This window comes from Pongo abelii, chromosome 13 (genome assembly GCF_028885655.2).
Source record: "Pongo abelii isolate AG06213 chromosome 13, NHGRI_mPonAbe1-v2.0_pri, whole genome shotgun sequence".
Taxonomy (NCBI): domain Eukaryota; kingdom Metazoa; phylum Chordata; class Mammalia; order Primates; family Hominidae; genus Pongo; species Pongo abelii.
Genome location: NC_071998.2, coordinates 118,227,632 through 118,254,569, shown reverse-complemented (window position 1 = coordinate 118,254,569; position 26,938 = coordinate 118,227,632). Strand labels below are relative to the sequence as shown.

Below are 26,938 nucleotides of genomic sequence, written 5' to 3'. Positions count from 1 at the left end.
AGAGGCGGGCTGGGCAGCACAGATTCATAACCCAAGCTATTTGCACATGGTAAAGAAGTGTGACAGGACCTCAGGGCACAGGTTGCTTGGAAAAGGAGGGGTCAGCCTCAATGGGACTGCCTGGGAGATAAGATCCTAGAACACTGGCTTGGATGAGTAGCCACACCCCTGCACTCAAATGATTAATCATTAATAGCTTGTACACAGACGACTGAACTAGTACCTCCTCGCCGAAGCCCAGAGGCAAATGAAACGTATCCCTTAGGTGAGCAGGAAGTGACTTTGATCACAGAGGACTCTACCTAGAATACTGTTTCATTCCCCTCCACCCAACAGGCCTCCAGCCTGGGTCCATGGCCTTCCTCTGCAGGCTCTCTGCTTAGCCCTCTGCAATGCTTGTCACTCTGACGTGCCAATGCGGCTGCTCCCTGCTCAACCATAAGAGCTCTGTAAAGCGAGGGTCATGTCTATCCCATTCACCCTCTATGCCTGTCTCACTCACTCTCAGAGAGGGACAGGACTTGGAAGCCCAACTGTCCTGGGTTTGAATCCTGCTCTGCCATCTACCACCTATGTGGCAAGTGCCTCTTGGCTTCTATTTCCCCTTCTGTAAAGTGGGGATATAGGATTGTACCCATCTCATGTGGCTGTGGTAAGGATTAACTAATAGCAACAGCTGGCGCTCAGGAGTACTGGGGGTGCCAAGCACTTGTCTAAGTGCTCTATATGTGTTAAGTTCCTTAACTGAAGCCATCTCTGTGCAATAAGTGTTGATCACAGTGTCTGGCATGGGATATGTGTTCAAATACTGTTATTTCATCCCCAGTTTCCAGCACAGTGCCCAGCATAGTCTATTGTGTTCTCAATAAAAATGAATGAATACTTCCCCTGCCTACTATGGAAAGGAGAAAGGTCAGAGTGAGCCTGTGATGCTCAAGCCACCCCATGAGCACCCAAGCTGCCTGGTTCTGCTGTCCCAAAAGGCTCAAGGATAGTACAAAGGGACTGGAAGGACAGAAGGTGCCTTGACAGACACAAGCGACCCTGCAGGACTGGGGAGCAATGAGAATCACAGAGCCCATCGGGGGAGCATGCTCTGTGCTGAAGTGCAGACCCTCTGCCCCCCTCTCCCACTTCCAGCCCTTAGAATTGGCTCCACTGTAGGTACAGCCCAGCCAAGGAAGGAGAGATCTGTGGATACATCAGGTCCCAGAAGGTCATTCGGGCACATCCCTGGCCACACCCAGCCTGCTTCTTTCACCACCAGCAAAAACGGGGGCTAGTTTGTCTCCCTAAAACCCTCCTCCCTCCTCTACTCCTGGCTCTTTCCTACTCTTCCATTCTCATTTAAATGTCACTTCCTGTGGGAAATCTCCTGTGATACCCTAGGTAGGTCCTTCTCCTACAGCTTTTAGAGCATCTAGACTTCTCCATAACACTCAAAACATTTGTCGTGAAGTGTGTGTTCATCTTCCTCACTGGACTGTCACAGCCGTGGCCACCCACAGCTTCCATGACTCGCAAACCCTTTTCTGAGCAAGCCTACTTTGAAAACATATCCTTATTGCTATAGCCAAACCCAGTAGGGGTGTACAAATAAGAAGCCATCAACCCACCCTTCCTTGTACGCCCTCCCCCTTCCATCCACCTCACTTTGAGCCACCAAGAGCACATTCCTCCATGCCTTTCTGCCTAGCAACATGTAACCATGCTGGGCTCATGCCAGAGACCAGGGTCATGGCCTCCATGCCTGCTGGGCCCAGACAGATCACGTCAATGGTGAAGCTGGAGGTTTAACAGAATAGGGACAGACAGGGCCTATGGCTACTACACCACCTAAAACTTTACATTTTCAAAAGGTGTTGAGTATTCAACTGGCCAAAGAAAGCATCAGAGAGGGAGATTAGACAGAGCTCCTCAGGTAGGGTAGCAGATTTTTTAAACCTAACGATATATCCTGGCCTTCTCTCATGCCAATTTATAGAGAGCTGGCTCCTTTCCAACACTGCTGATGGGTGCTCCCCTTCTCTTCACCTTTTTGCCACTATAAACAATGATGCAGAAAATGGCATTGTATGTACCACTTTTTGCATTGGTGCTTTATTTCTGCAGAAGAGACACACAGAAGTACGCTGCTGGATTGCCAGACACAGATATTTTAACATTAGATATTTTCAGATCATGTTCCCCAAAAGCTGAACAATTCAGACTCCCACCAGTAATGTCAAGGAGCACCCACCTCCCCCACTCACTTGCTGACACTGGTTTTATCCATCTTTGTGACCTTTCTGTCATTTAACCTGTTGTTGTAACTTGCATCCCGGTAGGGATTATCTTTTGAGGCCAAGTTCCTTTCTTTCTCCTTGTCTTCTTTAGCTCCAATCTTTAGCCAAGCACCCCTAGGTTCCCTTACAGCTCAGTGTGGCTAAGCTCTATTCAAGGAGATGCCCATGTTAAAGCTATGTAAAACTTCTGAGAAGTGTCTCAGAAGGGAAGGGGCACATCCTTCTTCCTCCTTTTCTCCTCTGAATCCTGGAATGCGGATGTGATGACTGGAGCTCAAGCAACCACACTGGGTCAGGAGGCAATCTGCTATGGATAGAAGAGGGGCAAGATATAAGGAACATGGGTCCATGATGTCTTCGATCCCACTATACCAACCCTAGACTGCCCATATTTTTACTTTTTTATGTGAGGGTGTAAACCCATTGTCATTCAGGTATTATTATAGGCAGCCAAATCTAGTCCTAATATAAGTTCTGATCTCTAATAGTAAAAATTGAACCCTTATCTCTCCTTCTGTAACACAATGAATAGCCATGTGTCCATGTTCTGTGCGCCCTATGTTTAAGTGCACTTGTTTCCCCAATCTCTCATCCTTCCTCCCAAAGCCTTAGGTATTGGAGAAATGGTTTAGAATTTTCAGTCTCAACCTATTATCATGTTTTCCCTTACAACAGATCTCCTTTATTTTTAGAACTCTTCATAATTTAGTAATAGAAATTCCAACTCACAGCGGTTTAATCCATTGAGATTAAACTACATGCACTAAAAGATGTGCTGTTCCAGCCGTGGCTCACGCCTGTAATCCCAGCACTTTGAGAGACCGAGGTGGGTGGATCACCTGAGGTCAGGAGTTCGAGATCAGCCTGGCCAACATGGTGAAACCCCATCTCTACTAAATATACAAAAATTAGCTGGGTCTGGTGGTACACACCTGTAATCCCAGCTACTTGGGAGGCTAAGGCAGGAGAATCACCTGAACTATTTGGGAGATGGAGGTTTCGGTGAGCCGGTATCATGCCACTGCACTCCAGCCTAGACAACAGAGCAAGACTATGTCTCAAAAAAAAAAAGTGCCGTTCCTGTTTCCTACACTCCTTCCTTACCTGTCTCCATATCTCTACTCCGCTTCCATTGTCCTTGGGTTAGAGAACTTCACTGGATATTTTCCTCAGGTACGTTTAATAAATGTTTTGTGTCCTCATGTGTTTGAAAATGGCTTTCTTTTGCAATGGCACCTCACTGACATCTTGGCTGGGTATATAGAGGACTTGGGGGCCTCTCCCTTTAATAGTCTGGAGATACCAGCCCGCTGTCTTCCAGCCTCCAGAGTTGCACAGGGGAGGCCCAAAGAAAGCCTAATTCTCTTTCCTTTGGAAAAAAAATAATAATACATAAATCTGTTCTTGCTGCCTCTAAGTACCTCACATTTTCATTATTCCTATTTATTGTCATTATTACTCTGGATCATGAAATATTTTCCCTTTGACCCTCCAAACTACTAATTTCAGTTCTTCATTGACTTTTAGTTCCAGAAAGCCTCTCATATACTTTAATCTCCTCTCTTTGGGAGTTCTCTCCTTATAAAGTTCTTATGCAGTCACTCCATTCATCCTGCCTCGAAAGCGCCACAGCTGCAAGTATGAAGCTTGGCTTCCTTCTCTCCCTTCCATGGCCAAGAGTCCTTAAATGCAATGTCACTTGTCTTTGCCTGTCAGTGAGTGCAGGTTCTCTATTCCCTGTTCACAACAGACTGCTTGAGCTCCTGCTGCCTTAGCATGCCTGAGGCTCAGGATGACTGATCAGCTGTCATCCAGGTGGGCCCAGGTGAAATGGGTTAGCAGACTGTGGTCTTCCTAAGAGAAATGGAAACAGATTCTCTGCCCTTTGGTCCCTGTGGTGACAACGTGGGGAGGCAGTCCTCCCCTAGCTGAATGGACTCGGGCCAATTCAGCCCAGATTCCTTGGGACTGGCAGGATCCCACCATCCCCTCCAAGAGCATAGAAGCTGCTGTGCTTCTAATGGAATCCAGCTCTAATCAGACAGTGGAGAGAGCTCCACTTCTAGAGCCAGAGATGGACCTTGAGTCCAATCCAACTCTGCCATTTCCTTGCTGTGTGACTTCAGAGAAATTACTCGTCTCTGAAATCTCATCTCTGAGATTACTCCTTTGTTGGTTTAAAGCAGAGAACATATGAGAAAACCAAGACTGGTTGTTTCTAGCATCCTCCTTAGGAGAACCAATCCACTGATATATAAAGTTTTGGGAACATGCTTCTTCTAAGTACTATATGAGTTACTTACAGTGTTGTTAATCATGCAGTATCAAAGAAGACTGGGCCCCTGTGCAGAAATGCATCAGAAACTTTACCTTCTGCCTCTTTTGTGAAAACACGTTGACAGAAGAGTGGGGCTACCAGAAGAATCTGAGAAATACTGTTAATACTTCAGCTTTTAACATTTGTTGTGGCTGTTCCTACCTAAACTGAAGCATCTAAGATTCTTCCAGGCGAACACTCTCTGTTTCTTCCCTTAGTCTCTTGTTAGCTCAAGACCTGGGTGCCATGGCAACAAAGGGGATGGATGCTGGGAGCCATAACAGATTCCATGCTGGTTTCAGTCTTGTAACATTTATTGAGCATCTCCTGTGTGTAAGGCATTGAGCAAGACACAGACCTTGCCTTAAAAGAGCTTAAAGTCTAGTCAAGGAGATAAGGTAGGAGGTACGGAGTAGGTCAAAGCAGCATGATGCAATGCAGAATGTGGCCAGGGCCACGGTGTCATGAGAGTTTAAGGAAAAGAGAGCTCCCGCGAGCTGGGGAGAGCAGAAAAGCATTCTTAGAAGAGGTGCCAAATGAGGTGGGCAGAATCTCAGGGGGCAAGAATGGTCCACAGCGGTGGGGAGGGGAGGTCAACCAGTTCGTAGTTCCTTAAAGACAAGGCTCATGTCTTATTTGTCTTCACATTGCTTCACCCCATTCTCCCGTGGCCAAACACAGTGAGCTGGCCCTTTCTGATTAAGGGTCTGAAGCAAGGACAGCTCCAAGTGAGGAAGGGAGGTGAACTGGAAAGAGAGAGGAGAGGGGCTTCTGGGTAGGTACAGGGACTGACTGAGGTTGACGGGAGGTTGCCCAAGTAAGCCCAGCTGTTGGGGGAACAGACACCAATGGGAACACAAGGGTGACAGCATGACAGGGTAGCAAAAAGAGGTGCGCACAAGGAGGAGGCAGAGAGAGAAAGACAGTTTAAAAACCCTTGACAGGAGAACCAATAGAGAAAACCCCAGGGCATCATGTGGTGAAGAAGCCCCTAACACATCCCCTGTAGTGTGGCTCACGGAGCCTGCCTGATGCCCTGAAAACCACTCTGCAGCGCTTCAGTCCCATCGGGCTCCACTTGGCAAGAGGTTTCTCTGACTACAGCACCACCCGGCTCCCCTGTGTTCAGTATATACCTGTGGGTGCCCACACGGCACGACCGCCTACTCAAAATGGCACATTTCACTATGGTCGGGGCACTGGCTTACCAGGAATACATGCTAGATTTCATAATCCCCTAATCAATAGGACATACCTTCCCAGCACGTCTCTTTCCAAACAGTAGCCACTATAAAATAGGGAAAATGATTCAATTTACATTGATGTTCCATATGGTTAAGACTTGTCTTTCAAAGCTCAGTCATTTTGACCAGCTACAGTGCTACAAGGTCTGACTTCAATCTATTATTTGAAATGTTAAAATACTTTTCCCATGCATCCACATTTGATATCATCATTAGCCAATCAGGTGGCAAATCCTGTCCTAAAATCATAGAATTCATCCTATGTGGTCACTATTTTCCTTTCCCATCATGCTTTGGATACACGCTGTGGTAAATAAGCATGTAAGGTATAAATGGGGAATGAACTCCAGAGAAAAACTGACACTGTGGGAAAATGCATTCTGACAGGCCAAAAACCGAGCCAAGGCCTCGGGGACCACCCAGCAAGAAGGGACCTCAGGAATGCCTGGACACAAATGCTCCTGCCCCAGGAGCACGTTGCTGTGTGAAAAAGAGTATAAAGGCAAGGGAGGGTGGGTGTGGCACGCCCCCCCCCCGCCCCGCAGGCACACGCAAGCATTGTGCACAAGGTGCTACGAGCTCACTGGCCACTTGTCTCCCGTGGCAGCTGTTCCAAAGCACCCCCCCACCATACCCCACACCTTACTCCACACCTGTGCACAGCCAGGGCAGGTTGCGAGGGGGGCAGCCTCACAACCTCCTTCACTGAGGGAAGGTGACTTCTGCTCCCTCCCGACCCTCCTCTAACCTGGCCTTCCCCTCCCACCTCTGAGAAAGGCATCCACTGAGAGCCAGGGCTGGTGGCAGGCCCTGGACTTGGGGTGCACTCCCAGCTGCCAGTCAGGCAGTCAGCCCCTTCTCTGGCAACCTCAGTCTCTGCCACTCCCTTGGTTCTTCTCTCTGCCTAAGAACATCTTCAGAACAGCTTTGACCCTTGAACCCCAGGCTACTTTCCCATCAGACACTCACCCGCTCAGTAACCCCTGCCCAAAGGCTAGGGTCACACTGGCCCCTCTGGGGTCCCAGAACCTCCTGCTGCTAATTGTTGAGACTAGTGGCCTAAGGCTCTCCCACCTCATGGCAGCTTTAACCTGCTCACCAGCCCCTCTTTCTGGAGTCATCCCTCCAGCCCTGATGATGCCCTGTCCCTCTTTCTCCTCCCATTTCCTTAGCCTGGGTGGTCTCCGGCCTCCCCAGCTGGCTCCTTTCTTCTGTTTGGATGCTACACCAGCGCCGCCTTCCTTTCGTCCTCTCACCAAGCTTCCTCTTCATTCTTCTCAGCCCTCTGGCTGGGTTCCAGGCCCCTGCCCCCTCGCCAGCTTCACCACCACCTCCCCTGCCCCACATTTCATGATCCTACAACAAGGAAAGCAACCCTAACACAGGCCGCCAACTGAATAGCGTGAGGCTCACCCACTCAGCCAGCTGCGTCCACAGCCTAGCCTCGGCTCAGACTGCCCCCTCTTGTGGTGGCAAGCCTTGGCTCACCAAACTTTATGATCCTTCATGACCAACAGTTAAAAAATATTAAGCAAAGCACCTCTAACATGTATATATGTATTTGTAAATTAATTATATGTTCTAATGTTTCAACATTTTTGTTTTATAAAAATGTTTTATAACATTGTTTTATAATTTACATTATATAATGTACTTTATATAAATGGACTTGTATGGTCTATAACCTTTTCTATCTGTATGAACATTATGTTTGTGAAATTCATCGGATTGTTTTCATGGGCTTGTACATTAACTCTAACTGACTACAGTATTCCATCATGGGAGTGTACCACGTGTATTATCCCTTCTACTACCAATGGACACTGGGATTGTTTCCAGTTTGAGTATTACAGATGGAGCTGCTAGAAGCGTGATTGAGCATGCCTTCTGGTACACATCCACATGTATTTCTTTGTGTCTGTCTCAAAGTTGGGTTGATACCAAGGAGTGGAACTGCTGGGTCACAAGGTATGTATATGTTCAGCTCTGATAGATGATGTCAATTTTCCAAAGTCGCTAGACCAATTTATACTCCCACCAGCAGTATGAAAGCTGATTGCTCCACAACCTCACCAACATAATATTGTCTTTTTCCCCCTTCATTTTAGCCATTCTAGTAAGAAAGATACCACCAAGTACCACAACCCCTTTTCAAGATGAGGACAGGGAGACTAAGTGCCTCTCTCAAGCTCACAAACCCAATGTGAGTTGGAAGAGGCACCCAGATCTTCAAATATGCTATGGTTTCCAAATATGCTAAGGTTTCCACCATGGCCAAGTATTGTTTCCAACGTAACAGCCTAACGACGGAGGAATTCTGAAGCACTAGTAAAAAAAAAAAAAACATGTTTATGGACTATGCTAATCCCAACACATTGCTCCTCTATCAACTCAACTTTGAGGCAGACACACAGAAAAATGTCTGGACACATACCCCAGGTATTGACAATGAGATGATGGCTGTTTCTTTCTTTGTCTATCTTTCTTATTTTTGTACATTTAAAATTTAATAAGAAAGAGTTATTTTTTTAATTCAGATATAATTTATACAACATAAAATTCACCTTTTAAACCATAGAATTCAGTGATTTTTAGCATATTCACTAAGTTGCACAACCATTGCCACTATCTAATTCCAGAACATTTTTATCACCCTACAAAGAAATCCTGTACCCAACCCATCAGCAGTTACTCCCCACTCCCCCTGCCATGAGGCCCAGCAACTATGAATCTACTTTCTGTCTCTTTGGGTTTGCCTCTTTTACACGTTTCATACAGACGGAATCATACGGTATGTGGACTTTTGTGTCTTGCTTCTTTCACTCAGAATGTTTTCAAGGTTTATCCATATTAGGCATGAAACAGTAGTTTATTCTTTTTTATGGCTGAATAATACTCCTTTATATGTATATGCCACATTTGGTTTATCTGTTCATTAACTGGTAGATATTTGGGTTGTTTCCATTTTTGGCAATTACTAATAATGTTGCTATGAGGCTGCCCGCTAGTAGTCATCCTCCCTTTCTTCTTTTAGGTAGACACATGGCTTCCCTGAGTGTAGATTACATTTCCTGGCTTCCCTTACTGATAGCTGTGGCCGTTAAGACCAAGATTAAATGAATGAGATGTAAGAGTTATCGTGCCAAATTTCTGGACAGGAGCCCTCAAAGGCTGGAATGCATATGGTAAGGCTAGAGCTCTCGCAGCCATTTTAGGCCATGAAGTGACTTTGGACTTAGAAGGAACCTGGGTCTCTGACTATGCAGGCTCCATACCTACTCTGGCCTAATTACCTTCTGACTTCTTGCACATAAGAAACTTCTAACTTGTTTATGTCTTTGTTGTTTTGCATTTTCTCTCACTCATAGCACAACCAAAAGTGGCTCTCTCACAAGGAGAGTGATAAGAGTTAAATGAGAAAATATAACATAGATAGCCATTTCTATATTCCCTCAACAAAGATTTTAGCACTGCTTTTATATAGTAGGCAACTCAAACATTTGTAGAAATGAATAAGAATCTGGAAAAATAAAGGCAATTTCACTCATTTAAAAAACTGTCTTGGCCAGGAGCAGCGGCTCATGCCTGTAATCCCAGCACTTTGGGAGGCTGAGGCGGGCAGATCACTTGAGGCCAGGAGTTCAAGACCAGCTTGGCCAACCCCATCTCTACTAAATATGAAACCCCATCTCTACTAAAAATATTTTTTTAATTAGCTGGGTGTGGTGGCACAGGCCTGTAATCCTAGCTACACGGGAGGCTGAAGCATGAGAATCGTTTGAACCTGGGATGTGGAGGTTGCAGTGAGCCAAGATTGTGCCACTATACTTCAGGCTGGGAAACAGAGCAAGACCCTGTTTCAAAAAAATTAAAAATAAATAAATATCTTATTTTTTTACCAACTTATTTTTCCAGGTAAACATCATTATTTTTTCAAGCTTTATAAAATATCTCATAGGAATTGCATTAAATCTTTGCCAACATTTGGAGATATAATATTGTCATTATTACTATATTTAAACTTCTTTAGAAAGAGCCAGGAACTGATTAATTGATTTCATCTTACCCATTCAATACATATTTAATATGAGGCTCCTCTGTAACAAGCCTCATTATAACAACGGGGCTTTGGAGTTTAAAAAAAAAAAAAAAAAACTAAAATAAAATAAATAAACAAACATTAGGTAAAGAATCCCAGTAGCCAGGCTCAATGGCTCATGCCTGTAATCCCAGATTCTCAGAAGGCTGAGGCAGAGGAGCACTTGAGGCCAGGAGTTCAAGACTAACCTGGGCAACACTGCAAGAGCCCATCTCTAAACAAAAAATTTTTTAAGCCAGGAGTGGTGGCGCATACCTGTAGTCTTAGGAGGCTGAGGTGGATGGATCACTTGAACCAAGGAGTTCAAGACTTCAGTGAGCTAGGATTGCACTACTGCACTCCAGCCTGGGCAACAGAGCAAGACTCCATCTCTGAAAAAGTAAAAATAAATCCCTAATGCCACTTCCCCTCAATGTCTATCCACTAAAATACTCAGGGAAGTAGAAGTGGCAATAAAAATTTGTATCAGTAGGGCACGGTGGCTCACACCTGTAATCCCAGCACTTTGGGAGGCCAAGGCAGGCAGATTACCTGAGGTAGGGAGTTCGAGACCAGTCTGACCAACATGGAGAAACCCCGTCTCTACTTAAAAAAAAAAAAAATTAGCCGGGCGTGGTAGCACATGCCTATAATCCCAGCTACTTGGGAGGCTGAGGCAGGAGAATCACTTGAACCCGGGAGGTGGAGGTTGCGGTGAGCTACGATCACGCCATTGCACTCCAACCTGGGCAACAAGAGCAAAACTCCATCTCAAAAAATAAAAAAATAAAGAAAATTTTTATCATCACTAAAGACTAAGGTTATTTTGTCCTCATCACCTCCAGGTGTTGATTCAGAATCTCTTGCCTCTCTTCTTCACAGCCAATAAGACTACTTTGATCATACTTAATAGTTCCTACCTTGTACCTTTTCATTTCTATCATGTCATGTTTTTATGATTCTCCACTGCTATCTTTATCCTCTCAGTGCTCCAGTAATTTTGCCAGTGGATCTGGTTTTCCCTCTCATATGTTGCTAATCTCATACTGACCTTGTTACTGTTGTTGTTGTTCATTTCAAACATTTATTATACAGGTAGGATTTGGTCCAGTGGAGATATCTATAGAGGTACTCACATGATGGTCATCATCATTATCATCACCATTTATTGAATCATTACTCTGTGACAGATATTTTGCTAAGCACCTTATCCACAGAAATATACCACCAAATCCGTGCAATAATTCTCTAATGAATTATTAGAGAGAAAGTGAAAAAACTGAGGCCCAAAGAGGCTAGGTAACATATCCAAGAACTCACAGCCAGTAAGAGTATCCTTGGCCGGGCGTGGTGACTCACACCTGTAATCTCAGCACTTTGGGAAGCCGAGGCGGGTGGATCACCTGAGGTCAGGAGTTTGTGACCAGCCTGGCAAACACAGTGAAACCCTGTCTCTACTAAAAATACAAAAATCAGGCAGGTGTCGTAGTGGCCACCTGTAATCCCAGCTACTTGGAAGGCTGAGGCAGGAGAATCACTTGGAGCCGGGAGGTGGAGGTTGCAGTAAGCCGAGATTGTGCCACCGCACTCCAGCCTGAGCAACAAGAGCGAGACTCCGTCTCCACAAAAAAAAAAAAAAAAAAAAAAAAAGTATCCTCACTGGTAGTATTTATGCAAAGGCAGGATTTGAACACAGCTCAGTCTGCCTCTTATTCTGAAACATTTCTTTATGTTCTATAGGAGCTGAATAGCATTTTATGTTCTGTACTGGTACACATATCTCATCATCCTGCCTCTACTTTCTATCTATCTGTTCCCTTCTCTTTGCCCAGCATTTGGGTTTCTCAGCTCAACCAACATTAATTCCTTTTCTTCTTCCTTCCCTAAGATGCAAAAGGCATCACACCACGGTGGTCAGTCCTCATATTAAGGACTCCCCATCAAGTTAACCCTGATCTTTCTCACTACTCCTCAGCTGTGGCTTTCAGCACCAGGGTCAGTGGCAACTGGGTCTGTGCCTTTGTCCTACACTCCAAGGTCTTAGGGTTGAGGATAATACTAACAACACACACAACGGATCACAGATCAGTTTCCCACTGGATCTCTCAGATTAAAGGCTCTTCACCTGGTTCTGTAAGCTGAGCTCAGTCAGGCACTTAGGCTTACCAGGGAGACAGACTTCCACTTTTACCAATTTAGGACACCACCCCCCATACCACCACCAGCAGTCTGAGGAGATCCCAAGTACTCTAACCCTCAGACCCCAACAATAAGTTCCAGAAATTCTATAACAGGCTTTTCCCTGCTACCCAAGCACAGGATATAGAGTGGACCAGGGATGCACCCCAACCCCAAGTCACATACCTACCCATGCATCACGTTAGTCTAATCTGAATGTTTTAATCATCTTCTCAGACTCCAGCTGTTCCGATCAGCTGCCTTTCCTAGGACCCAGACACACATCCCTGAGGTTGCAGATCCATCCTGAACCTCACAATGTTAGATGGGGGAGGGCGCAACTTTCTGGTTTCAGGGGACAGAGATTTTAGTCCCGAGGACCAGCAATAGAAGGCATGAGGGAATTGCTTGAGAAGGTTGCTGGGAGGCGCTGAAGGGGGTAGAGACTGTCTGCAGCAAACAGCCTCTTTCAGAGTCTTCTGCACACGACAACAAAGGTAACTGAAGCATAACCTCTCATGGGAGACTGGCTCTGACACTAGTGTAAACAAATGTTGATGGGAGGCACGGAAGGTTCAGCTCTAGGCGGCAGGGCAATAATTCCCTAATGAATTACTAGAGAGAAAAATGAGAAAACTGAAGCCCTGCAGGGAAAGAAGTGGAGGTTGGTGCCCCCACCACCGGTTTCCGCACCATCGTTCTTCCTGTCTTTCTTCCTAGCTGCCCATTCCTCCTCTTGCTTCTTCCCTAACTTCCACTTCCACCTCTCATGCTGACGCTCCCCAGCAATTCAGCCGGGACTCTCATCCACTACCACACAGCCTTCCTGAATGATCCCATCCTCTCCTACGATACAACTTCAGGGGCCAGCTATGCAAGAATGACCCCAAGTATCTCCTGGGGCATCAGAACCATCTGTGAAAGCCCTTAAACATAAGACTACCAGCCTCCCTCCCCGCAAACACTACAGAGGACTCTGATGCTCTAGAGTGTGAGAACCACTGTTCCAGCCTAGATCTCTCTCAGCTGCATATTAGCAGGCCAGTTGCCAAGTGGGCAGCTCCACCAAGCAACACTACAGCCATTCCAAACTCAAAATGGCCCAAACCAAATTCACAACCTTCCTCCTACCAACCGAGTATTCCTTTCACGTTTCATAGCTCAGTGACTGGTCCTACCACCTCATGGCACCAAGTGAGAAACTCTTGACATCGCCCTTCCTCCCATCTACCAAGTAGGAGAGGCCTCTACATCAGTTTCTTTTGAACCTGCCTTCTCCTCCCCATCCACCTAGCCAGGACCCCATCATCCCACTCCTGAATTCCTATAACCCTCACTCAGCTCCCAATCTCTAGTCCCCTTTCACACCATCATCCTCCACACTGCCACCAGGACTATAAGTGACAATCCTTCTCTCCTATTACAGCTTGAATGATTCTCCACTGACCACAAGACAACACCTACACTCCTAGGCACTGCCTGCAAGTCCCTCTGCGAACTGACCCCAAACCACCTCTCCAACCAGCTCCTCTTCCCTCCATCCTTCACTATAAATCTCACATTCCAGCAACACCACACTGTCCACCATCCCTGAAGCACATCATACTCCCTCCTGCTTCTGTACCTTTGTACAATCTGTTTCCTCTCCCTGTATCCTGCTTCACCTGGAAAAGTGAAAATCTTTAAGAGCCTGTGAGTCTTATTTGGTCCCATGAGCTTCCATTTCCACTACTCTACTTCCCATGACACTGTATTATCATTATGTATTTACTTCTATCTATCAAGTCTTGGTGCTCCGGAGGGCAGGGTCTGCAGTGTCAAGCCCTATTACATGCTTAGTAAATGTTTACTTAATGATTGAAAACCACTAATGAGGTCCAAGTATTTGCTTCCACACCTTCAAGAAGCAAAGGAAGCAACCAATCTCTAAAGCAATAAAAATAAGGCCAACTGCTATATTGGAAACCACAGGTAATGTTTCAGTAATAGATGCTTTTGGTGACAGCTGGGGAGTTACGAAAAATGAGTCAGCAGCTACATAATTTGTCCATTATTTCTGGCACAGTCCAGGGAAACAAGGCCATGACCAGAACATGAACACTGGTCTCTCCCTTGCTGTCAGTGCTTTAGCCATGCTGGCTCCCCAGTACATCTGGAGTCCTCCATGCTCCTTCCCCAGCTAGGATGATGGCAGATGCAACTGCCACCTCTCCACCTAGCTAGCTTCAATTCATCTTTCAGGTGTCAGCTTAAAGGCCCCTTCCTCTGGTAAGCTGTCTCTGACTCCCCTAGCAGGAAAGCCATTAAATGTATGGTCTGTTAGCACCTTATACTCCTCTTTTGCAGACATCAGTGCTATAATAATAATTTTTTTTTTTTTTAGAGATAGCGTCTATGTTGCCCAGGCTGGTCTCATTACATTGCCCAAGCTAGACTCAACTCTGGGACTCAAGCAATCTTCCTGCCTTAGCCTTCTGAGTAGCTGGGACTATAGGTGCACAACACTATGCACTGTAATTTTTTTTTTCTTTTTTTTGAGACAGAGTCTCACTCTGTCTCCCAGGGCCTGAGTGCAGTGGTGCCATCTCAGCTCACTGCAACCTCTGCCCCCCAGGTTCCAGTGATTCTCCTGCCTAGGCCTCCCAAGTAGCTGGGATTAAAGGCACATACCACCATGCCCCGCTAACTTTTTGTATTTTTAGTGAAGAGGGGGTTTCACCATGTTGGCCAAGCTGGTCTTGAACTCCTGACCTTGAGTGATCTGCCTGCCTTGGCCTCCCAAAGTGCTGGGATTAGAGGTGTGAGCCACCACACCCAGCCCATGTAATTACTTTTTTATGTACTTGTTATTATTTTTGTTATTTAACCTTACTACTAGACTGTAAGCTAAAGGACAGCAAGGACCAGATCTGTATTTTTATTTTTAATTATTTATTTATTTATTTTTGAGATGGAGTTTCACTCTTGCTTCCCAGGCTGGAGTGCAATGGTGCGATCTCGGCTCACTGCAACCTCCGCCTCTCAGGTTAAAGTGATTCTCCTGCCTCAGCCTCCTCAGTAGCTGGGATTAGAGGCACGCGCCACCATGCCCAGCTAATTTTTTGTACTTTTAGTAGAGGCGGGGTTTCTCCATGTTGGTCAGGCTAGTCTCGAATTCCCGACCTCAGGTGATCCGCCTGCCTTGGCCTCCCAAAGTGCTGGGATTACAGGCGTGAGCCACCACGCCCGGCCTGTCTTTTTTTTTTTTTTTTACCACTGTGGCCTCACACTTGGCATAGCACTGGCACTCAGTAGACCCTGGACAAGAACTGGATGGATGGATGGATGGCCAGATGGGCTAGTAGGCAAGTAGTTATGGAGGACAGGGAAGAATAAGGAATAAGGCTACCTTCAGTTATTGGTACAATCCTTTATAATCAGCCAGCTCTCTTTGTTCTGACTTAAGCCTCATAACACAATCTCAGATATTAAAACTGGGGCTTTCCTACTGAAAAAGGATGCATGAACACCAAAGATATTCCTGTTTACATGGAAAGTGGGAGTCTCAAAGCAAATGGACACATTTGGCATTCTGACTTCATATTCATTATCTTTCTATATACAAGGCTGCTTCTCTGTTCAACAAGTACTACTGGCTATGTTGATAAAACTAGGTTCCAAGAATCTCTTAGTCCTCAAGAACCCCTTGAAATGATTATTGTGTTAACAGACCACAACAGGCACTGTCTTTTCTTAACTAACTACCAACGCTGGACTAGATATTGGAGCTGTGTGCTAAGTCAAGTTTGCATCCTTTTCCTATACAGTCACACTGCAGAGTCAACAAAGGCCCCTGAAGCAGACACTTTCATCTGAGATAAATGCTTCACCATGGGCATGGTTTATTAGCAGCAGTACATGAACTGCAGGCAGCTGTTGAGAAACTGTTACATGCATATGGACATGTTCGAGTTCATGGGCTTTGTCAGGTGGGGAATCAGGGCACCTGAGTATGAAACTCTAGCAAAGCCTCCACCCTCATCTGGAAAGTGGAAAGAGTAGACTCAATGATTGGTAACCATCAGGATAGATGGACACTATATGTGATAAGCACAAAGGCCATAGTGATGCTCATTGACAAAGTGTCCCATAGCAGATATAGCCAGAGATACATTAAAGAAATAAACTAAATGAAACAACAAGTATCTTCTGAAAACAGCAAAGGATGCTACATATCAATCAGCAAGTAACTTCTGATCTTATCAAAAAAGCTTGTCAGCCAGGTGTAGTAGCACTTGGGAGCTACTTGGGAGGCTGAGGCAGGAGGATCACTTGAGGCCATGAGTTGAAGGCTGTAGTGTGCTATAATCGCACCTGTGAATAGCCACTGCACTCCAGCCCAGGTGACTCAGCAAGACTGTGTCTCCTCAACAAGAACACAAATTTTAACCCTAGTTACAAACTAATCATCACAGGTACCAATAATTACTATACTTTAGCCATTTACAGGAAAGTTCAGTATTTTCTGACCCATAAGCATGAAACAAGACCTTAAACCCATCATTCCAAATTTAATTCAACTCCTCAAATTGAATTATCAGGAAACTGAAATATCTAAAACCAAGAAAAATTATTATAAGTACCTTTTTCCAATGAAGCCCTGTTGCCTTATCTCACCTGTGACTTCTACAATGACTGTGTCAGAAGCCACACCTTGAGGCAGCCAGGAGCATCAGAAGAGGCACTTGAGGCATTAGGACCCTCAGCTTCTCTCATAGCTACATCTTGGGCAATGTGTTTAACCTCTCTAAGCTTCCATTGTCTTCTACGCACATCAAAACCTGTCCTACTTACCTGCAGAATCAACATAAGGCTGGAATAAAAAGTGTGAAGAGACCTTTTTAAGTGTTGTAAAGTGTTGAGATATTGTATAATGGACAGAACCTCAGATCTAACAACCTTCTCATTTTATAGATTCAGATCAGTCACTGGGAGCCCACTATTTACTCCATTTGTTCATCCAACAAACATTTACAGAGCATCTACTACAGGCTGCATGCTAGGCTAGGCACTGAGGACCTGCTGGTGGGCAAAACAGCCATGGCCCATGACCTGATGGGACTGTACTGCACCAGGGGAGACAGACATATCCAGCAATTACCCTAGAAAGCATATTCTTACACCTCACCGGCCATGCTAATGATTTGGTCTTTTTCTGACAGAAATTAGAAGCCACTGGAGGCTTTTAAGCAAAGAGAATGGCATGCTCAGACCATTCTGGCTGCCTTGTACCAGCCCTGGGGTAGGCCCTGAATATGCAAGAACAAATGTGGACTCTCACTCTGTAAAGTCCAGAGAAAGGTCATGAGGGAGTCACTGGTGGGCACAATTGTACTGTATGCTACGGCAGGGCACACAGTGAGAGAGCTGTAGGAGCCCAGTAGGAGAGCAATCTACAAATGCTAGTGGACTGAAAGTGTTAGAGATATGGTGCCTAGAAGGAAAAAATAAACAGCTGCACAGAGGACTAATCCTCTCTGTAATTCCACATAACGAACTTTATGCCAGAGAAAGACACAGCAAATTGTCTTGAATCTATTAACTTGTTTTCCATCAATATTTAATTATTCAGAAATATGCCAAAAGCACAAACTTCCCTTGCCCTAGTTATCAGGCTTATACAACAGTGGGTGATAATTACTGTATCCAATAAACATGGACTTAAATACATTCCCTATTCTTCCTTTCATCTCAGATGATTTTAAAAGAAACCTATGAATGTCGAGGCCAAACATTTAAACTTTCTTCTGATTACTCAAAAATTGACTTAACCTTAAAATATAAATATTTAAACCCCGAAGAAGGAAAGTATCACGTTGCATTATTGGTTTATATTAAAGACCAATCATTTACACGGAATAATGGAATGATTAAACAGAAAGAACTCGAGAAGCAGCCCCCAGTTCCTAAATGGGCCTGAGACAAAGGCGCCCAGAATGGCTCCGTCCTCTCCCTTACCAGTACCCTATGTCTTTGTGGGAGCTGAGGCTTGCCTCTGCAATCCCAACGCAGGAAGAGTTCTACCTGCCACCTTGGACATGCTTCCCAACCCCCCATCACCAAGTACATGTGTGTTTTAACACATTGCTTGTGCAGTAACTCATATAACTTCCATAGGCAATACATTAATACCCTGAGAAAAGCATCCTAAAAATCTTATAACCCTGGGTGAAAAGAGGACACTATTCTAGCTCCCATTTCCTGGGTGTTCACAATGTGCAAGCCCTCTGCTAAGCCCTATTCTGTAGCATCTCCCTGAAACCCTGTACGAACCACACAAAGGCGCGTACTATCTCACCTCTTGTATCGATGAGGAAACAGAGGTATAGTCATTTGCTCAAAGCCACTTGGCTTGTGAGTGATGGTGTCAGGACACAAACCCACATCTGTTTGTGTCCCAACTCCAGAGTCTGTGTTTTAAGCACTGCCCTATCTGCCTCTCTGACGCTCAGGAGATAAATCTCCTGCAAAAAAGAACATGACAGATTTGAAAGCTCTACAGAAAAACCAAGGAATGATTTGCTGTTCTGGGTCTTCAGGTCTCTGTGCTCCTCAGCAAGCACAGGCGAGACAAGTACAACTCATGCCTCTCCTTGGGGAGAAGTCATGGAATTGATCAGTGCAGGTACTCAGACAAAGAAAAGGTGTTCACAATGATGATAGGTGAAATGTATCTTTCAGAAGAGCTCATGCAGAAAGTGGGGAGGAAATACAGACAAGCCTATAGCCCTGGAGCCATAGTATCAGCCACAGGGCTGGTGAGGAAGGTCCTGAGGACTCCTTGAGCGCTTGGTGACTTCAGAGTTAATTTCTCAGATGACTTGACCTTCACATTCAATACCTAACTTTCACCATGACCACGACACTATCACTAGGACTCTGAGAAACAGCTCAAGAGGTGCTTCTTGGTTCTCCCACAGCACCACGTATAATTACAATAGTGAGCACTCTGTAAGCATTAGCTTCCTGGCAGGCACTGTGCTAAATACTGCACTGCATTATTTCACTGAAATCTTCAACAGCCCTAAGTTAGGTAATACTGCTATCCCCACTTTACCAAATCAGTAAACCAAGTCTCAGAGCTGGGAAGACACCTGCCCATGGTCACACAGGTTGTCTGTGACAGAGGAAGGATATGATCCCGGGTCTGCCTGGCCCCGAGCCTGATACTGCTTGGCCACTTCGCGAGAGGTTCTCTGTTATGGCCAATCGCCTTCAGTCACCTTCTGTTTGTGGGTGACTTCTCCACTGACTGTGAGATCCCAAAGGGCAGGGACAAAGCTTCATCTGCATGTGTCCAGCATCCAGTACAAGGTTTAGCCCAAAGCAAGAGCCCAGCAAGGCAGATTAATGAATGCCCACCTGAAGAAAGTCAAGTTTACTCTCTGCTACAAAAGGAGGCCCAGAAACACTCCTCACAGAAGCCAATCCAACCAACTCTTCCCCCGAGTTAAAATCTATGAGCCACCTACTCAGCTCCTTTGCCCTACTCCTCCACAACCCCAGCCCGAGGCAAGGGAGAGCAGCCATACTTCTGCTGAAAGGAGAGGTGAGTTTCAGCAAGTATGAGCAGCTCATTCCAGACTTGTCCGTTTTTCTGCTTCCTCATCTTGACTTTCAGCATCTGCAACAAATATTTCCTTCTTCCCCATCCCTAAGACTTTTTAGGACAAGCATCATCAGCCATACCCAAAGCCTACAGCCAGCATATAGCACAGCACATGCCTGTCTCAGAGTCAGCACTCAAATATTTGGGGAGTGAAGTAGAGTCCAGAGAATGGGTTTCACCAGAGACCTGGTGACGTATAAATAAGAATTTGCCACCACTTAGTAGTATGATTTGTCTAAGCATAGGTCCATCACACTGTTCAACAAGAGCCTACCTACCCTGTGTCAAGCTCTGGAGACCCAGCAGCAAAGAAAGCAGACTTTCCTTATGCAGAGTAGAGACACAGGCAAAAAGCCACACATGCAATAACATGACGTCTGCTCTGATCCAGGTACACACAGAATGAGAGTCAAGGGAGTACAAATAGGAGGGTGCCTGGAAAAATTAAGTAGGTTTCACAAAGGAGGGAAAATTTGAGCTGAGGAGGCATTCCAAATCACCCCAGGGAGAAGTCACTGTTCCCTGCCTCTGTGACCTCACACAATGCCTGCCTCCCACCACCTGGCCCACTATACTGTTTGGTAATCAATGGCTTGTGTGCCGATCTCCACACACAGCATATGAGCACCTCGAAGGCAAGGACTTTAGGTATTCTCCATGGCTCACCCTTAACTGTCCAGTAGATATCTGCTCACAAAGAATAGAATCTATTTCAGATTATTAATAACATAGCAGCTCATCCTTCTTAAGCACCTACTATGACCTGCTATTGCTGTATGTACTTTGCATTGCATGATCTCACTTCCTCTGCACAAAAACCCCCAAAAACAGATACTATTATCTTTATCTATTTTACAGATACGGAAACTAAGATGCAGACAGATTAGGTAAATTGTTCCAAGTCACACAGCCAGTAAGTGACAGAGCTGGACTTTGAATCAAGGCCTGAATGGAAAATCAGTTCTCAATTACCAGTGAACAAATCTCTTTTCCTTTCTCTTTCTGTACTCTGCCTTGCATCCAGATACATGGATTGCCCTTTAATCTACTGTTCACTGGGACCAAGGCCACTTTTTTTCCTAGGACAAAGGATGTCTCTTATTAGTCTTCTAAACAATGACTGCTAACCAATACTGAGTAAAGATCATTGGGGCGTGGGGGGTGGAGGTACAAAATTATGCTTATATCAGTCAAAAACATTCATTAAGAAGGAACTGTACATACTGACACATTTTCCAATGTTAGAACAATGTCCAAAGTAAATCAAGTGGATACAGGAAGCAGTAATCAGTATGTATAAAATGCTATTATTTGTGTAAGAGAAAGAATATATAATAAACAAGAAACTGGTAACAGTGGCTGCCTCTAGGGAAAAGGACTAGGAACTGTCAACCTGAGGCAAGAAAGACACAACTTATGCCCCCACTCTCCTTAAAAAAAATCCATGTGTGGGCCCGGTGCGGTGGCTCACGCCTGTAATCCCAGCACTTCGGGAGGCCGAGGCGGGCGGATCACCTGAGGTCCGGAGTTCAAGAGCAGCCTGACCAACATGGAGAAACCCCCTCTACTAAAAATACAAAATTAGCTGGGCGTGGTGGGGCATGCCTGTAATCCCAGCTACTCTGGAGGCTGAGGCAGGAGAATGGCTTGAACCTGGGAGGCAGAGGTTGCTGTGAGCCGAGATCGCGCCATTGCACTCCAGCCTGGGCAACAAGAGTGAAACTCTGTCTCAAAAAAAAAAAAAAAAATCCATGTGTGATTTTTTTTACCTCCTCAAAATATAAAATAAAAACTATATTTGCTAGACGTGGTGGCTCACGCCTGTAATCTCAGCACTTTGGGAGGCCAATGGGAGGATCACTTGAGCCCAGGAGTTCGAGACCAGCCTGGGCAACATAGTGAGACTCCCATCTCTACAAAAACTTTAAAAATTAGCCAGGTGTTGTGGCGCAGTACTTGGGAGGCTACGGTGGGAGGATCATTTGAGCCTGGGAGGTCAAGGCTGCAGTGAGCCGTGACTGTGCCACTGCACTCCAATCTGGCTAACAGAGGGAGACCCTGTCTCTTTAAAAAAAAAAAAAAAAGTTTTAAACGATATTCAAAGAAACGACTTATTACTGGGCCTTTCCCAAATGCTTACATACATACAATTGCAACCAAGAAGAATTATGTATGTTTACGAACAAAAATTGAATGAACTTAATGTGTGATGAAATGGAACCATGCAACAACTTTTGTCTTTTACGTTGAAGTTCACTAATTGTACTAATGTTACAATATTTTTGTGCAATAAATAAAATGTATGTTAAAGGTACAGAAACTATATGCATAAAAGCAGCAGGGACAACTTGCCACACCTTCTTTCCAGTTAAAGTCCTTCATCTGTTCTTTCAACAAGCATTCAGTGAGCACCTACTAAGTGCCAGGCAAGGTGCTAGACAGATGTTTTTAAAAGAAGAACTAAACAACAGGTCATTAGTTTCCTCCCTCCTGCCTTTGAAGAAAATATGACGGCATGCCAACCAGAAGGCTAGAGCTGGAAGGACTCTTGGTGATCACATAGTCTAACACCCTCCTCACTCAGCTAAGAAACCCAAGGTCTGGACACAGGAAGGGATTTGTTCAAGGTTATATAAGAAATAGAGGCCTCAGAAGTCCCTGTCCTGCTCTCCTTGCATGTTACATGCTGTTCTGAGTGGCTTGTGTTGAAAGATGGGCAGGCAGTGAGAGACAGAACAGGACCCTAACCAGGTGGATCAGGTGCCTTCTCCCCTCCTGTCTCATTTATTCTTCAGAACAACCTCACAAGGTGGGCATGGTTATCCTGGCTTTACAAATAAAGAAACCAAAGCTCTGTGAAGCTAAGGAAGTAGTGCTGGTTCACTCAGCAGGAGGTGGCAGCCTGTGGTTTCAAACAGACCTGACTGACTTCCAAGTCAGAGCTCTTGCCCTCCATACTGAAAAGGAAAATCCATTTCAAGAGGTGGGCCATATCACAGAGCCTCAAATGCAGTATTTTTCATTAATGAAGTCTTTCTCTCGACCCTGAATGTTGCTAATCCCCTCATTATTCAATACATGGTCTAGGTCTTCTTTGCCACCAAGTTTGAGCTTTCCTTCTAACCCAAAGACCATGATGGTCACTCAGACAGCAGCAATCTCTGAGAGCCATTAACACCGCTTCTGCCAAGACAGAGTGGGAGAACTCTCACATGCTGCTTCTAGATCCTCTGGGACCTGCCACACAAGCACAGGCACCACTAAGGGCCTAATCCCCTCAATGCTACTGGGTCACCACTGCACCAACTAGTGGTAATGAGGGAGGCCAGCACCATGGTTTCTGGCCCCTAAAAGTCCCGCAGCTTCTACAGTGAAAAAAAAAAAAATGTAGGTTAGCAGAGAAGCCTCCACCTACCTTCACTTCTGTCCATGCAACGAAGGTATGAGGCATTACAGTTTGGACTGGTCAACTACCAGTGAGCAGAGGCACTGGGCTTTGAAAGGTCACATATATGGGTATACAACACTCTTCTGAAATTCAGAAAAAGCCCTGTCATCCCGCTTCCTTCTCCCCGCCCCTGTGGGTACACAGTGGAGTCGGGCATTGCCTTCTTTTGGGGGTCTTCTTTTTGGGACTTTTGTGTGTTTTGAGATGGAAGAGTATCACTCCATCGCCCAGGGTGAAGTGCAGTGGCACGATCTCCACTCACTGCAACCTCCACCTCCCAGGTTCAAGCAATTCTCCTGCCTCAGCCTCCTGAGTAGCTGAGATTACAGGTGCCCGCCACCATGCCCAGCTAATTTTTGTATTTTTAGTAGAGACGGGGTTTCACCATGTTGGCCAGGCTGGTCTCGGACTCCTGACCTCAAATGATCCACCCGCCTCGGCTTCCCAAAGTGCTGGGATTATAAGCGTGAGCCACGGCGCCCGACCCTCTTGGAATGTGATAAAATCGGGGTCTGCACTTGGATGGGGGCAGAGGGACTTCCATAGCCTCAGGCCTGAGCTTTATGTTCCAGCTCAGAGTCCTCACCGGGGTTGGGGTCTAAAGGTCAGCAAACAAATGTTCTTCTGCTTCCACTTGCCACTGCTCCCTGCGTTGCAGCAGCTCCCTCAGAGGCCTCGCAGGGAGAAGCAGTCACGATCCAAGACACAGCTGAGTCTTTTGGGAACTCCCAACAAAATCTCATCCCAAACTGCGAAAAGACAGTGGTCTAGTCTCACCTCTTAACTAGAAACAAACCCTCTCTTCTTTAGACTCTCCAGTCCCTGAATCCAACCTGCCCATCGGCACAAGAAAAAGGAAACTCATAACTTTATCCAGCGATTTGCTCAGTAGGCACTGTTTCATCCTATCCTCACCAGGCCCCTGGGAGGCACACAGGCAGGTACTAACATGCTCATTTTGCAACGAAGGAAACAGGTGAAAAACTCTCCCAGGTAGCATAGTCAAAAGCTTCTGAATTCTCATCCCTGCTCTCACCATTTACCAGGCTGCCATTTCAGTCTTTTTGAGACGCACTGCTGAGATCTATAGCAGCTTCTGGTACCAGTAACCAGCAAGCCAGGACCCCTCCAAGCCTCACACTACTCTTCAAGCACACACATTTTTCAACAGCCGATCATCCAATGACAACCAACCCCCCGCCCCCCGCATCCTGGCATGCCCCTTCAACAGCAACAGGAAAGCCCCTGAGGTGCGAAAAACAGCGCGCCCCACTTAGGGCGCGGCGTAGCATAGGGGAGGCAACCGGCCAGTAACCAGGGCAGCTGAGCTCCAAGCCCGAGTCAGCAGAAGCACAGGCAGGCACGGACGGCCCTTCTAGCGGCAGCCCCGGATGCCCCCAGAATCCGCAAGGAGCCCAAAGCGCGCGCTCCCACCCAACCCCCCTGGGCAGCGGAGAGGGCGGCCTTTCCTTCTCGGGCGACCACCCACCCTCGCCCGCTCCTCACCTGGGGCCCTGCTTCCGCACCGCAGCCACCCGGGCCCCGCCCCCCGCCGCTGCAGGTCCCCGGGCCCCGCCCCCGGCACCTGTGCTTTCCCCGGGTCCGGCGCGCGGGTCGCACCCCGCAGCCCCGCCCACGGCAGCCCCGCCGGCCCCGCCCCCCGCACCTGCAGCCGCGGCGCCCCGCCCAACTGCCCCCCCGGCCCCGCCCCCCGCGCCCGCGCCTCTTCCCCGCCGTCCTTCACGCTCCCGGGGACCAGCGCGCCCCCGGCCCCGGACCCCAGAACCCCCGGACCCCGGCCAGGCCTCGGCGCCCGGCACCCGCAGGCACGGCCCCGGCCCCGCCTCCCGCACCGAGGCCCCTCCCCGGCTCCGGCGGCCCTCGGGGTCCCGCCCCCCACACCTGCAGCTCCCTCAGGCCCGGCCTCAGGGCCCGCCCCGCCCCGCCCCGTCGGCCGCGCCTCTCACCGCCGCTCTCCCCGCCGCCGCAGTCCCGGCCGGTCACCTTGACGCGGGCCGCGGTGGCTGCCGCCGCTTCCTCATGGCCCTGGGAGCGGCCCAGCGGCAGCGGCGCCTTCGCTCGGAGGCCGGGGCCGCGCCGTGCCGGGCCGGGGCCAGGCCGGGCGCAGCTGGAGCGCGGGCAGACGCGGGAGCGGAGCCGGTGCCCAGCCGCAGTAGGAACCCTCCGCTCCAGGGCCTGAGCGGCGGGCCGCTCATCCAATCGGCGCGCGGCACCAGAACAGCCCCCCAACCAGCTCGTTGCAGGGGCGGAGACACGCAAATCGGCTGGCTGGTCGTACCAGTGCGCAGCCGCTGCATCCGCGGTCCTCCCGGGCCTTGGCCTCCGAGCTCATCTGCAGACGCCCTCTCCGCCCGCAGGGATGCTGCGCTGCCAGCACACCCGGCCCGCCGCCCGCCACGCCCATCCCCTGCCTAGAAATAGCCGCGCATCTCATTCCCCACACGGCCGTCCAGGCCTCACCCAATATCCCCCCTAAATCCCTACCTGGGATTTATCGTTTTCAACAAAAATGGTTTTGTGAGCGAGACATCGCCTTAATGCCCATTCTTCACAGCTGGGAGGTAGGCACAGAGCCCAGAACGTCAGAGCCAGAAGAAACCTCGGAGATCCTGGGGTCTCATCCATTTTACAGCTGGGCAGAGTTAGGCCCAACGAGGTGAAGGGACTTGCCCAAGACCCCACAGGCGCAAAGCTAGGGAATGAGCCCGGATCCTGTCTCTCTGCTCCCACATCTTTACTCTGTGCCAGGCACGGTGAGGTGGGCACAGAGGTTAAGTCATTTGGCTAAAGTCGCAGGGATAATAAATTGCAAAGACAATTGAAGCCAGGTCGTGAAGCCCTGGAAATCTAGTAACCACAGCAAAACTCTGTTCTGCTTCCCACAGAGAGGAGGTACTATGACCTGCCCTACTCCGAAAGATTCTTGGGCAAATAGAACATCATTTTGACAGTCTTCAAAGTAATTTTGCAGTAATATGAATGAATATGGAATGATTGGTTACTATGCTTCCCAAAGCTTATGAAAGGAAAAAAGAAACAAAAAAGAAAATAAATAGAGTCAGTAGAAGTTAAACCACCTGTGTCTTAAAAGACCTCTGGGAGAAGTTTCTGCTATTTTGTATTAAGAAAACGGTAATCATCAAAGAAGGTGCTTAATTATTTTGCATAAAGAGAACAAGAGCCTGGTGAGGTGGCTCATGCCTGTAATCCCAGCACTTTGGGAAGCCAGAGCGGGAGGATTGCTTGAGTTCAGAAGTGTGAGACCAGCCTGGGCAACATGGCCAGACCCTGTCTCTAATAACAATACAAAAATTAGCGAGGCGTGGTGGCGCAGCCTGTAGTCCCAGCTACTCAGGAGAGTGAGATGGGAGGATCACTTGAGCCCGGGAGGTCAAGGCTGCAGTGAGCCTCAAGTGATGGCGCCACTGCACTCCAGCCTGGATGACAGACCGAGACCCTGTCTCAGAAAAGAGAGAGAGAGAGAGACCATCCTGGCTAATATGGTGAAACGCTGTCTCTACTAAAAATACAAAAAATTAGCCGGGCATGGTGCGGACGCCTGTAGTCCCAGCTACTCGGGAGGCTGAGGCAGGAGAATGGCGTGAACTCGGGAGGCGGTGCTTGCAGTGAGCTGAGATCGCGCCACTGCACTCCAGCCTGGGCGACAGAGCAAGACTTCGTCCCCCCCCCCAAAAAAAAAGAAAGAAAGAAAAAAGGAA

The 26,938-nt window shown here is 47.2% G+C and overlaps 1 protein-coding gene across 18 annotated transcripts in view; it reads right to left on the bottom strand.

Annotated features, from left to right (window-relative positions):
- The window catches only part of RALGPS1 (Ral GEF with PH domain and SH3 binding motif 1), a 313,313-nt gene extending 287,917 nt beyond the window's left edge, over nt 1-25,396 (bottom strand). For 6 of the 18 annotated variants that reach the window (XM_054520644.2, XM_054520651.2, XM_054520659.2 and 3 more), the window contains exon 1: nt 25,203-25,285. The gene's annotated coding sequence lies outside the window, so the exon portion shown is untranslated. Of the gene's footprint in view, nt 1-25,165 lie in introns of all 18 variants that reach the window. The other 12 variants (XM_054520658.2, XM_054520645.2, XM_054520654.2 and 9 more) reach the window with 5 other exon arrangements.
- Nucleotides 25,397-26,938: the final 1,542 nt, after the last annotated feature.